This window comes from Paramisgurnus dabryanus, chromosome 5 (assembly GCF_030506205.2).
Source record: "Paramisgurnus dabryanus chromosome 5, PD_genome_1.1, whole genome shotgun sequence".
NCBI classification, from domain to species: Eukaryota; Metazoa; Chordata; class Actinopteri; order Cypriniformes; family Cobitidae; genus Paramisgurnus; species Paramisgurnus dabryanus.
In genome coordinates this window covers 17,023,383-17,036,228 of record NC_133341.1, presented here as the reverse complement: position 1 = coordinate 17,036,228, position 12,846 = coordinate 17,023,383, and the positions used below count along the sequence as shown (strand labels likewise).

General features: G+C 45.3%; 1 protein-coding gene across 2 annotated transcripts in view; it reads right to left on the bottom strand.

Annotated features, from left to right (window-relative positions):
* fibcd1b (fibrinogen C domain containing 1b) overlaps positions 1–12,846 on the bottom strand; it is a 107,308-nt gene that overhangs the window by 28,580 nt on the left and 65,882 nt on the right. The gene's annotated exons all lie outside the window — the stretch shown is intronic.

Genomic DNA, 12,846 nt, shown 5'->3' with positions numbered 1-12,846 from the left:
CTGTACTCTTACTGTGTGTTTTCTGTATAACATTTCTGCATCAGATCAGGAAATGGACGTTTGTTTGGTGAATGGGGGCTATGGGTGGGACCCACTCACGCTACAGACCTATTACAGATCAGTACCACGTGTTTCGGCTTACGAGCACAAGCGCTGAGCCAGCGCGTATGTGGAAATATTGTGCGGTGGATGCCTTTGTGTGCAGAATGCAGGGATAAACGGACGTCTGACTAAAGTGAGTGTTTCTAATTTCCTTGTTATACTAACTTGGCATTTATGTACCCAATAGCATATCTAAGCGGTGTTTTATATGTCTATATTTTGATAGCAATGAGGCCGATATAACACAGATGTAATTACAGTAAACAAGAGACAAAAAGAAAATTGGTAAAACTAAATAAACATTTAATATGCAAACCCTTTAATAAGTACTTGAAAAGAAATTTGTACTGGATCTGACACCTCACGTTACCGTTTGAATAAGACTTTGCTACATACCAGACCAAAGTGTTATTGTGTGTAAAGCCCGATTTGTAGTCAAGTCAGCGTGTCAATTCTACGCGGACCGCAAGCGCTGTGATTGGTCCACCATCCTCCCATCAGGTAAAAAAACTGCGTCATAGGTATTTCCGTTTGCGACGGTGAAAACAAAGATGAGCCAAGTTGAGGAGTGATTTAACTCAAACTGCAACAAAAGTCCCTGTTTATTTACTTCCATCATTGCTGGTCTTCTCAAATCATACACAACAAGTTGCTGTTTCTTCTTCGTTTGTGGGTTAACTTGCCAAGCTTCTTCTTCTCTGACGGTCGCGCTGCTACTGTGGTTACACGCGTGTTTTACTAACGTGGCATTTCTGTACACAATAGCATATCTGAGTGGTGTTCCGATTAATGGGAGTGGCTTGCAGAGCTGTGCATTGTGGGAGCTGTAGTTTTTCATACAAATGTATGTTACATAATATGACCCACTTTCAATAAAGATTAATATTTCTATCGATGAAATTGCCCTTTAAGGGACTTTAATCGTGAGGACACAAAATTATTGCTGATCTAAACTATTTCAACGATCTTTTTGCAACTTTTCAGTGCAATTTTTTTTTTAGAGCAGACCAGATGTGTTGTATACTTGTATCAGATGCTCTCTTTTCCTATACACATCATAAGTAAGTTACAAAGTTGCTTTAACTCTTTACTTTTGAGAGTCAAGGCAACAAGCAAACAAGTTTAGAAACAAATACAAAACAGCTATCTGTAAGTGTCGATATGTGGGTTGCCCTTAGTCTGGTTTCACTTGACACTGTGCTCTACTCCAGCAGACTCCAGCATCAAGCAACTTATAAATGGAAAGAAAATCTTTCTCCAGCCAAAAGAATGAAACTTTTTCAGCATCTTGTGTGCATATGAGTTTGAAAAAATGTTTTGTGGTTCTAGTCTGTTATTCTAGATTTAAACCCGCTGTTTCAGCTCCAGTCTACCTCACTATAATTTTGAAAAATGCTACTTAAATGGGCGTGGACGTTGTGAGAAGAACGGCAATGAGTGGGCGGGGCAACTGATACAAGCTAAGATTTACTAAGATTAGCAGTATTACAGAAATAATTACACTGAATATAATATTTCATTTAAACAAAGGTCAAATAAAACTCTTTTAGTTGAAATAATAGCGTGTTTGAAGATATTGAAAAGTCCTCAGGACATGGTACCTCAGAACAGATCAAAGTCCACATGCCTCCCATAGCTTTTCTGTCCCAAATTCAGTTGATGGTGAGTCTAGTCCTAACAACATCGCAGGGAAAATCATCAAACGTATTTACAGAGTGTGCGTAATGGCGCACTCACATTTACTTTACAGAATTGTCTCCATGTGCGATTATCCTGATCCCCAGACACCCCTCCCCTGTGGCCGGTTGCATAAAACTTTAAGACTAGTATTAAAAGTTAGTCATTAATATTTTTCTTCAAGACTGATCATAACTGTTTTAAGTATGTTACATAGAAAGGTAGATTGGTCTAATTTAAATCCAAATAAGACTGATTAGCCCTAACTAATTGCTAGTTAGTCAGAATCATTCTTAAGACGCAGTCTTAACGTCACGGCTATGTTTATGCAACCGGACACTGGTTGACCTGGCCGCACAGAGCAGTGATTTGGTCTACAAAAATTGATCTGTGCAAGACTCTGGTCTGCATGTTCTTGCTCAAGAATAACGTACAACGCCAAAACAAGTAACGCCAAAAGTACAATATTTAAAAATTTCTGCAGAAATTGCAGTATTACTGGCAGCAGTTTTCCAGTAACTTTGTAGATTTAAATGTATGTTATTTACTGGCAACAGTTTGTTTAAAGATAAATTAACATTAAACATTAACTCTTTCACCGCCAGCCTTTAAAAAAAAAGTTGCCAGCCAGCGCCAGCATTTTTCATGATTTCTACCTTCATTAGTTATCTTTTTATCACCTCTCAAATATGGGTAGGTTTCTTAAAAAAACACAAAGTTTTGGGCAAAAAGCTGAGATAATTCAATTTTTGTGAAGGACTTTTGATACACAGAGTTCTCTCTCTCTCATGTGATGCGCTACTTCCGGGTTGTATAAGTTGGAGAAGTGTGGAAAGTGCAGAAAGCCGGAATTTCTCGTCATTGGCAGGGAAGCGTTTTCTTGTCATTGATTTCTTGGCATTCAATGGTGGGGAAAGAGTTAACAAGACTTTATCTTTACAGGAAAAAACTATAAAAAGTACAGCATCATGCAAAGCATTTCTGGGAACCAAAATCTGAAAAAGAAACTGAAAAAGGTTGATGAGTATTTCTGGTTCCCAGAATTCTTTGCATGAGGCTGTTTTTTAACATTTTATTCTGTAAAAACAAAGACTTGTTTATGTTTAATTTAATTTTTCTTTGACATTTTTTTTCTAAATTGGATAAATATAAATCTATTTCTTTTCTAAATCTATATCTTTTTTTGCAGTGTAACCATGCTGTCAATGTAAAATGAAAGTAAAATACACTGTAAAAAAATTCCGTAGAAATTGCAGCTGGGTTGCCGGTAATTTACCGTAGATTTAAATTTATGTTTTTTACTGGCAATATTTTGTTCAAAGTTAAATGAACATTAAACTATTACAAGTCTTTGTCTTTACAGAGTAAAACTAAAAAACAGCATCAAGCAAAACATTCTGGGAAACAAAATCTGAAGCAAAAAACAGAAAAAGGTTGATGATGATTTCTGGTTCCCAGAATGCTTTGCATGAGACTGTTATTGTATAGTTTTATTCTGTAAAGATAAAGACTTGTTAATATTTAAATTTTATTTATCTTTGAACAAACTCTTGCCAGTAAATAACATAAATGTAGATCTACGGTAAATTACCGGCAACCCAGCTGCAATAACATTGTAATTTCTACGGATTTTTTTTACAGTGTAGTTTCTTAGTTGTTAAAATACATAGTGTTGCTTTATATTATATATATTTAAATGTTATTGTTGAATAAAAAAAAATTTAGACTTTGTTGTGATACTTTATTTAATCCAATTATTATTCCCTCATCTTTATTATATATGGCATGTTAAAGGTTTTTGCTATTTTTATTATCAATCATCAAGGAGGATTTGTATAAGTATAAAAATCCTTTCTCAATGATCTTATCTCAATAATTGTGTTCCTCTCTGAAGATTATCTTGTTGGACAAAACATGTGTTATAAACCTTTGTTAAACACAGAGCTTAATGTACAGTATGCGATAATCCAAAAGTCTATGGGGAAAATTAATAGGGCTTTTTGGCGAGGGAACCAGTGTCCCGCTAACTTCCGGATTGGCCTACAAACATGTCATCCCTGCAGCACTCTATAGAAAGGATCAAATCATAGTTATTGGGCACTTAAAAATACCTCAGCTTCTTTTAAACGGGAAATACTTTAACACAGGAAGGAACGCTGTGCTCGCCATGCGATTTCCTGGGTTCTTTCATAATTCCTCATAAAGTCATTCCAACCGAGAAACTGCAAAGCAATGCCCAATTCACATTTAACTCAATCATAAAAAAGTCCTTGCTGCTATAAATGTGAAAAAAATCAATAAATGAATAAAAGTCAGATACTGAAATATTGGCAGACCTGTACTTTTCAGTGCAAGCCGTTTTTTACTTTGGCACAGATTGCAGGGTGAAACTGTAACAGGGTAAGCTCTGTTTTCCAAAAGTCAACTGTTGTGTATCACAAAACTAGACGTGATTCATCAAACAAGGGCAGCTTTTGCCATCACTTAAACTCTCATGAGCAAATGTTTGATGACACGGGTTAAGGGTAAGGAAGTCATATGGGAATTTGAAAATTTGACTGGTTTAAAGGAACATGATCTAAGGTTTATCTAAATCTCAGGGGTAAACAATATCTCGTGTGTGAGATGGAAAGAGGCGATTCACGCTGAGAATATTGCATGCTACTCCTGTGCCTCTCTCAGCCTGTGGGGACCGAACAGAACAGTAAACTCTATAGAAAATTGCAATGACCGCCATCCATCTGCAACACGTCGCGCACACAGTGAATACAAGATATGTGGCTGCTGAAGGAGAAACGGGGTTGGAGAGTTCACACTTGACTAAACCAAACTGTTCGTCTCTTTGATTTAAATCTATTTAACATAGAAAAGACACAGAGAATTTATTTCTATTCATAAGAATGCCCTAGGGAGCAAAAGCCTTACTTGGCCACACCAGGGAGATGAGATGAAATAACTGCAGATTGTATCTTCATCTACGTTCTCATGGGTCAGTAATGTCACATCCATCTGTCACCTGCACACGACTCACTGATTTGTGACCTCGCATGGTGCGTTTCAGTTCTTTCAATTCTGTATTCTCCTTTCTCTCTCTCTCATTCTCTATATCTCAGCAGAGACCAACAAGCCAGTCACCACTGCTCATCTCATTATGCACACAGAGAAACAAAAACACTCACACACAATAATGATTCTGGTTTAAACCTCTCTGCAGGTTAAGAGCTTGATTATAGCGCTTTGGCTGTCAAAAGCCATTTTGGCTCGCTAAAATGGTAAACACAGCAATTTGGGCTTTCTTGCTGATTTGAATCCCGCTTGCTACATGAAGAGGAGGAAATGTAGAGAGAATGAGCGCTGCTGTTCATACTTTCATCAGGTGATAATACTGTGTTATGCTCAATCTTAATCTTTTTCTATTCAGGTTAGAACCTCCAGCCATCAGCCCCCACCACTATCAAATGTTTATTTATCCCATTCCTACAGTAATGGACTCTCCAAACAGTGCTAAGCGTAATTAACCATGTAAAACTCGAAACATGGCTGTCTGAGGTCATAGGGTGTTATAAGCAATCTTAACAATGAACAATGAATGTGGCTCTTATGCTATGTACATTCACAAAGCATTGCATTTCTCATTCTAGATTATTTGTGGGATTTAAATTTGTGTCATGCTAATTTTTTGCTTGAGTTGAATATTTTTAGTATTCATTGTTCACTTGCAGTTGCATTGAAAGGCTTTACTGGTTTTACCATGGTCCCCCACCTTGGATGACCGCACTTCCTTGATATGTTGACATTACTCTTAGTTAAAGGATTAGTCCATTTTCTTAAAAATAAATTCAGATAATTTACTCGCCATGTCATTCAAAATGTTGATGTCTTTCTTTGTTCAGTCGAGAAGAAATTATGTTTTTTGAGGAAAACATTCCAGGATTTTTCTCATTTTAATGGACTTTAATGGACCCCAACACTTAACACTTAACTCAACACTTAACTAGGGTTGCCGATGTGACAGAATTTTCCCACCGGTTAATCGGCGCGTCACAATGCCGGTGATCCCGGTTTCACCGGGTGGGAGGGGCTTATAAATGCGCATGCAGACGTGCACATTTTACTTTTACTTTTGAATTACGCAACTGTTTAAATGCAGTGCTTGCGTACGTTGCGTTAAATCGCGTATGAATTTGAGTGCAATGCGAGTGCAACAGCTGGTTTAATTAAGTGCTTGAGTCAATGTGCGCAGGTAACTCTCACAGAAACGTCTCGGTTACGGATGTAACCCTCGTTCCCTGAAGGAGGGAACGGAGACGTCACGTCGTGACCGACGAATTGGGAACTCGCTTAGAGAGACCAATCTGCTTCGTATACTACTAAAACGCCAATGAACTTGGCATTGAGATATTTGCATAATGCTGGCGCCGCCCCGCCAGGTGCCTTTATAAGCAGCAGGTGCAAATAGGGAAATTAGCTTCTTTTCGCTGAGAAAGCCGGGAAAATGAGACCGGCCGATAAACAGCAGGTGGCAGCACCTGTGGCGACGGGACGTGACGTCTCCGTTCCCTCCTTCAGGGAACGAGGGTTACATCCGTAACCGAGACGTTCCCTTTCAGTCGGTCACTACGACGTCACGTCGTGACCGACGAATTGGGAATCCCTACCAAAACGCCACTAGGGGCTGACCTCTTCCAGTGTCTGCGTAAAGCCCTCCGGTTCCACTTAAGGAGGAGGAGATAGGTTTTAAGGCAGAAGGCCGGGCACTAGATGTTCCTTTAACCCCACAGAAGTGCCAGCGACTGGGAAGCGCCCTACCTGAGCGGGATAGGAACGCTGCGGAAGCCACCGCCCGTCTTAAGGGCTAATGGTGGGCGAAGTCAACCGTAGTTGAGGAATAAAGACAGCCGTGGCTGTGTAAGCAAAGCAGTGCTCTGCTAAGGGAAACGTGGGCTGGTAGGATTAACCCCACGGAAAAATACTCACAAAGGAACCCGGTGGGACACAATGTGGAGCCAGAGCCAACACGTAGGTTTGCGAGGATGCAGCTAGTGAAGGCTGACAGCCAATGCTCCGCAACAAAGGCTGCCAGGGCAGCGGAGGAAGAACAATTCAAACCATTACGCATTTTTGTACTGAAGGCCTTCCATACTGACACAGTTATGAAGCATCAGTTGGAGGCTGCAAGCCGACCTGCGAGACTGCTCTCCGTGCTCCCCCTTGTGAGGAAAGAACACGAGAGGATACAGGCTCGATACGAACACTGTAAAATCTAATGAACGTATTAGGTGTCGCCCAACCAGCAGCTCTACAGATGTCTGTTAGCGAGGAACCACGAGCTAAGCCCAAGATGAGGCAACGCTCCGTGTGGAGTGCGCTCTCAAATTAAAGGGGCAAGTAATACCCTGAAGATTATAAGCCAGGGCGATAGTATCAACTATCCAATGAGACATCCTCTGCTTAGTGACAGCTTTCCCTTTCTGCTGGCCACCATAACAAACAAAGAGCTGGTCTGAGGTCCTGAGGCTTTGCGTGCGATCCACGTAGAGTCGCAGTGCGCGTACGGGGCACAACAAAAGCCATGGTTGGGTCTGCGTCCTCCGGGGGCAGCGCTTGCAAGCTCACCACCTTATCTCTGAAGGGAGTGGTGGGAACTTTGGGCACGTAGCCTGGTCTGGGTCTCAGTGAGACAGCAGGACCAAACTAAAAGCACGAATCGTCAACAGAGAATGCATGTAAATCCCCTACTCTTTTCATGGAGGCCAATGCTATCAGGGTCAGAGTTTTCATTGATAAAAACATCAGACTCGTAGACTGCAAAGGCTCAAAAGGGAGACCTGAAGGCTTCAGCACCATGGACAGGTCTCAGGCGAAAGAGGGAGGGCGCGAGGGGTTTAGCCTGCGAGCGCCTCTTAAAATGTAATAATTAAATCATGCTGGCCAACTGATCTGCCGTTGATAAGTGAGTGATAAGCAGAAATAGCGGCGATATCAACTTTAATGGCGGAGGGACAGCCTACCATCTAACCTATGTTAAAGATATAAAAGCACAATGTTAATGGGCATTCTCTGGGGTCCTCGCGTTTGCGAAGAGCACCGGGTGACGAAAAAGGTTTCATTAAGCGCGTAAGCCCGTCTTGTGGACGGTGCTCGAACCGCGTCGATGGTGTTAGATACCGCTTGCGATAAATCACCTAAACCTTGCGCGCGCTCAACGACCATACATGGAATCCCACAGGTCGGGGCGCGGGTGCCATAATGTGCCCCTTCCTTGAGAAAGAAAGTCTTTCCTCAGGGGAAATCGTCAGGGAGGGGCTGTCGCGAGGAGCATTAACTCTGAAACCCAATTCCTGGAGTCCAGTACGGGGCGACTAATAAAAGGCTCTCCTCGTCCTGCCTGACTTTGCACAGAGTCTTCGCAATAAAGCTCACTGGAAGGAATGCGTCTTAACGCATCCCCCGCGGCCAGCTGTGTGCCAACGCATCCACGCCGAGGCTGCCCTCGGTTAGTGAATAAAATAGGCGACAGTGGGTATCGTCCGGCGACGCAAACAGATCTATCTACGCACAACCGAACTTCTTCCAAATTAGCTGGACCGTCTGGGGGTGGAGTCGCCATTCGCCGGGGGCGCAGCTCGGGAAGCGCGCTGATGCTGTATTGAGCGTACCCGGGATGTAAATGGCACGAAGGGACCTCAGATGCTTCTGACTCCAAAGGAGGAGATGACGAGCGAGATGCGACAGGTGACGAGAGCGCAAAACCGCCTTAACGGTAAATAACGCAACAGTCGCAATGTTATTGGTGTCGGCTAATACATCCTTCCCTCGCATCTCCATAGCGGAGCGTACAAGTCCCAGATATACAGCGCACCGCTCGCGGCAGTTGGGGTGCTATGCACACCCCTGAGACTGCAAGCCCGTCATACGTGGCTGATCATCCCGTGCTGAGGGCATTGCAATATACTGAATGCCAGGAGACCCCTCAGGGGCATATCTTCTATCGGAAATGCCGGGTCTACCACGGGGAAAAATTGAAATGACACGCAGGTGCAATGTTTACACGGTGTATGTCGGTGTGCCACGCTCTCCTCGAGACTCGATCGTAAGCCAACGCTGAAGCGGTCTCATATGAAGCAGCTAGGGCGGCGTCACAGCCGCAGCATGCTGTCATATGTCCAGGAGCTTCTGAAATTGTTTCAGAGGGACCGCGTACTTCCCTCGAATTAAAGCGAGGCAAGTCAGAACTGACTGGTTGCGCGCTCTTGTAAAACACGCCAATTAGTCGATCGAGTCTTATTTCCATACTGAGAAAAAGGATCCTCTGCACGGGGCAAAGTTGCTCTTTCCCAGCCGACCTGAAGACTTAAACGAGCGAGATGCCGAAGCATTAACTCTCTGTGTTCGCGCACGTCTGCCAAGAACGGGCTATTATAAGTCGACGTAGCTAAAAGCAGAATGCGAACAACGCTCTCTCTCTGACATTTTAATGCCGTGACTATGGAGACACGGAGAGAGAGAGACAGCTCGAATGGTGCACTTAGTATTAATATGCCCACCCCACGACGCAGAGCGAAAAAACGGTCTAAAGCGGGGGGAGATGGACACATAAAGTACACGTCTTACAGGTCTAAGGCTGCAAACCGATCTGAATATTGAAATACGAGCCTCGGCGTTATCATCCAAAAAGAACACCTTCGTAGAGCCGGTGCGTAAATCAAATCGATCGTAACCCGCCGCGTATTTTGGGTACTATGAGATAAAGGCTGGAAAAACCCCATCATCATCATCTCGGTAAGAGGGACCGGCTCGAACATCCTTCGCCAACAGGATATCGACTTTTGCACGCAGTACATGTGCATCGGACGCTTTCACCACAGTGAAACGAAAGCCCGAATTTTGGGGTGTGCCGGATTCGTAACCGAGGCGGATCGTGCGTAAAACCCAACGAAACGGGCTGGGAACTGAAGCCAAGCACCCAGGCACCGTACGAGGAGAAATAACGACACTACCGAAGTACCCGTGGTGGGGCAGCGAAGCGAGACAGGTGGGACTGCCGGTGCGTCTGCTGTGACAGCATAAACATCTACAGTATGTGTGTGTGACACTGACCTGAGCCTGCTGAGGGTAACGGTCATCTGGTCTCCTCTACGGAGGGCGCAGACTCCGATGAGGGTGCTGGTGGTCCGGTCTCCTCAGCGGAGAGCTCGGACTCCTCAGGTCACCCGTTGGCGATAGAGGAGAGGTAGGGGAGCTGGTGTGTACCCGCTCACGGCTCTCTCGATCCTCCGGAGACCTAGAGAGGGAAGAGGAATGCACTCTTATGTGTGGTTAAGTGGGTACCGGCCGAACAGCCGGTGGAACATATGCAAACCAAGGTTTTTCCACCCGACCCTCTATCGGGGGAAGGAGCTCCATCTCCTGAAGAGTGATCCTCTGCCAATCCGGGTCGCCCTTCACTGGCCACTTAAACTCCCGAATTTCACGGGAAGCGGCTAAGCGGGCGAGGCGAGCTGCTGACGACCGGTTCCCCTGCGCTGCCGAGATGGGGTCCGAGGAGGGGAACGGAGGTGGTCGCCGCAGGACGCCGACGGCGAGAGGCAGACTGAGGAGCCGGCGTGGTGGACCAAGGGCAGCTCTCTTCCGCCGGGGCATGACCTAGGAGATCGCCTCAGTCTGCGCAGCAGAGCTGTCCGACTCCCCTGGCTCGCCGAAGAGGCCGGTCTGTGAGACAGGAGCATTCAAGTTGTTCTCGTCTGCGTCCGTCATGTCAGCCAGACACGCCAAAGGTGGCGATCTTGAACCACTGGTGGACATCGCACGACTGAAGGTCGCGGGCTCCCTCGTAAATCCTTGGTGAGCCTGCAGCAACGTTATTGCGTGCAGGGCCGAAGCCGCCTCTCCGGCATGCCTGATGGGCAGCGCCCGTAACCGGACGACTGTCTACAAACACGGGAGGGAAGGGTTGGGTGGTCCCTCCAGGAACGCATCCCGCTCCACTGAAAGGGGTCCCCGCCCTTAGCGGCTCCGTTGGTGAGGGAGGTGAGGGGTGAAGCTGAACGGCCGGACGGCCGCAAATCACGTCAGCTCTTAGTGCCGTCGGGAAAGAAAGGCACAGGAGGAGAGGACCGAGAGGCCCGAGCAGCTCCGAAGTACCAATCATGTGGGCGGGACGGTTCGGGCGGAGAGGGGTTAACCTTTCCAACTCTACCGTCTCCGCCGCTCGCGGGCACGGCCGCCATCTCCGGAACGACTCTGCCTCGGAGGAAAAATGGACACCCCTCTGATGCTGCAGAAGTGACGGGACCAGAAGGAGGTCCAATGGATTCGGCAGACATCGTAGAACACGACTCTGCAGTCTCCACCGGAGCCTCAACCGGCTGAGGATGAGAAGGCCGGTAGGTGGAGGACGCATCCTCCGTCCTACTCAGCGTAGTGACGCGAAGGGCGCCCTGCGAGCGCTTGACAGCCGCACCATGGCGGCGTCAGCACTGCAAAGGCGCGGACAGCGTTCCCGTAGAAACGACAGTCGTCTCCGCAATCCAAGAGGGTTATGCTCTCACAGAGAGAACAGAAACTCTCCACGAACGCAGCCCCGGAGTGCTCGATGCCTGAGCACGAAGACAGCGCTCGTGACCGTCACTGGAACCCTTATACTTCTTGCATCCAAGATCGCACGGGCGAAAAGCTATCCTGAAAAGGACGCTGATCTCCGCATATACGAGAGAGTGGCTGCCTTTAACAAGGCACAAAGCTCTCTCGTATCACTCTTTTAGGGAAATTCACTCAGATGCTTAGTTGATGAGCGCACAGGAAGGCAACGCACACACTAAACTCAAAACAATAAACAGATGTAGAGCCGTGGAATAAGCGAAGCGTCCGCTGTGATACTGCTAGTTCAACCAACTTCAGCAATCAAATCCCAACAGAGTAAAGTAGCTTCTCAGTAGCAGATAAAGCCGGCTTTCGAAGCGAAAAAGCTAATTTCCCTATTTGCACCTGCTGCTTATAAAGGCACCTGGCGGGGCGGCGCCAGCATTATGCAAATATCTCAATGCCAAGTTCATTGGCGTTTTAGTAGTATACGAAGCAGATTGGTCTCTCTAAGCGAGTTCCCAATTCGTCGGTCACGACGTGACGTCGTAGTGACCGACTGAAAGGGAACTGACAGTCCCAAGCAGAGCAACCGGCTACTTCTCCATAAAGCGCTGCTTGAATGATGGGTTTATTATTTTTCTTGATGAAAAACACAAAAATGATCTAGCTTATATTAAACATCATATATGTATATTATAACAAAAACGAGTAAGCACGCGGCTTCTGTCATCATCTGGTCAGTCAGCTCGTCTCGCAAACCCTGAAAGAAATAAATGAAATCTGACACCTGCTGCTCTGTGACGTGACGCGCGTTCAGCTCCGCTAAATTCAGTCAGCAGACACATTCAGTTGTAAGTGTTTTCTCTCTAACGAAATTAAATGATTTAATTACACGAAAATATCAAAACGACGGTGAAAGACGGTGTCGCGGTGGGCAAGTGATCTAACCGGTGAGAGGCTGAAGCACCGGTTATCACCGTTTCACCGATTATTGCGGCAAGCCTACACTTAACAGTTTTTTAACTGTTTCAGAAGAGTTTAAAATGACTCTAAACGAGGCATAAGAGTCTTATCTAGCGAAACGAGCGTCATTTTTGACAAGAAAAATTAAAATATGCACTTTTAAACCACAACTTCTTGTCTATCTCCGGTCCTGTGATGCGCCAGCACGACCTCACGTAATTGCGTAATGCCGTGGAAAGGTCACATGTTACATATATGAAATTCACATTTGCGGACCATTTTAAACAATAAACTGACACAAAGACATTAATTATTATCATTCGATAATCGTCCTCTTTCTCCACACTTGTAATCACTGGGGTGTAGTTTCGCATACATCTTCGTGACCTTTTGTCATCCGTGATGATTTTTTTTCTTGTCAAAAATGACCATCGTTTCGCTTGATAATACCCTTATGCCTCGATTGGGACCTTTAGAGTCCTTTGAAACTCCGTTGAAAAAAAACTGTTAAGTGTTAAG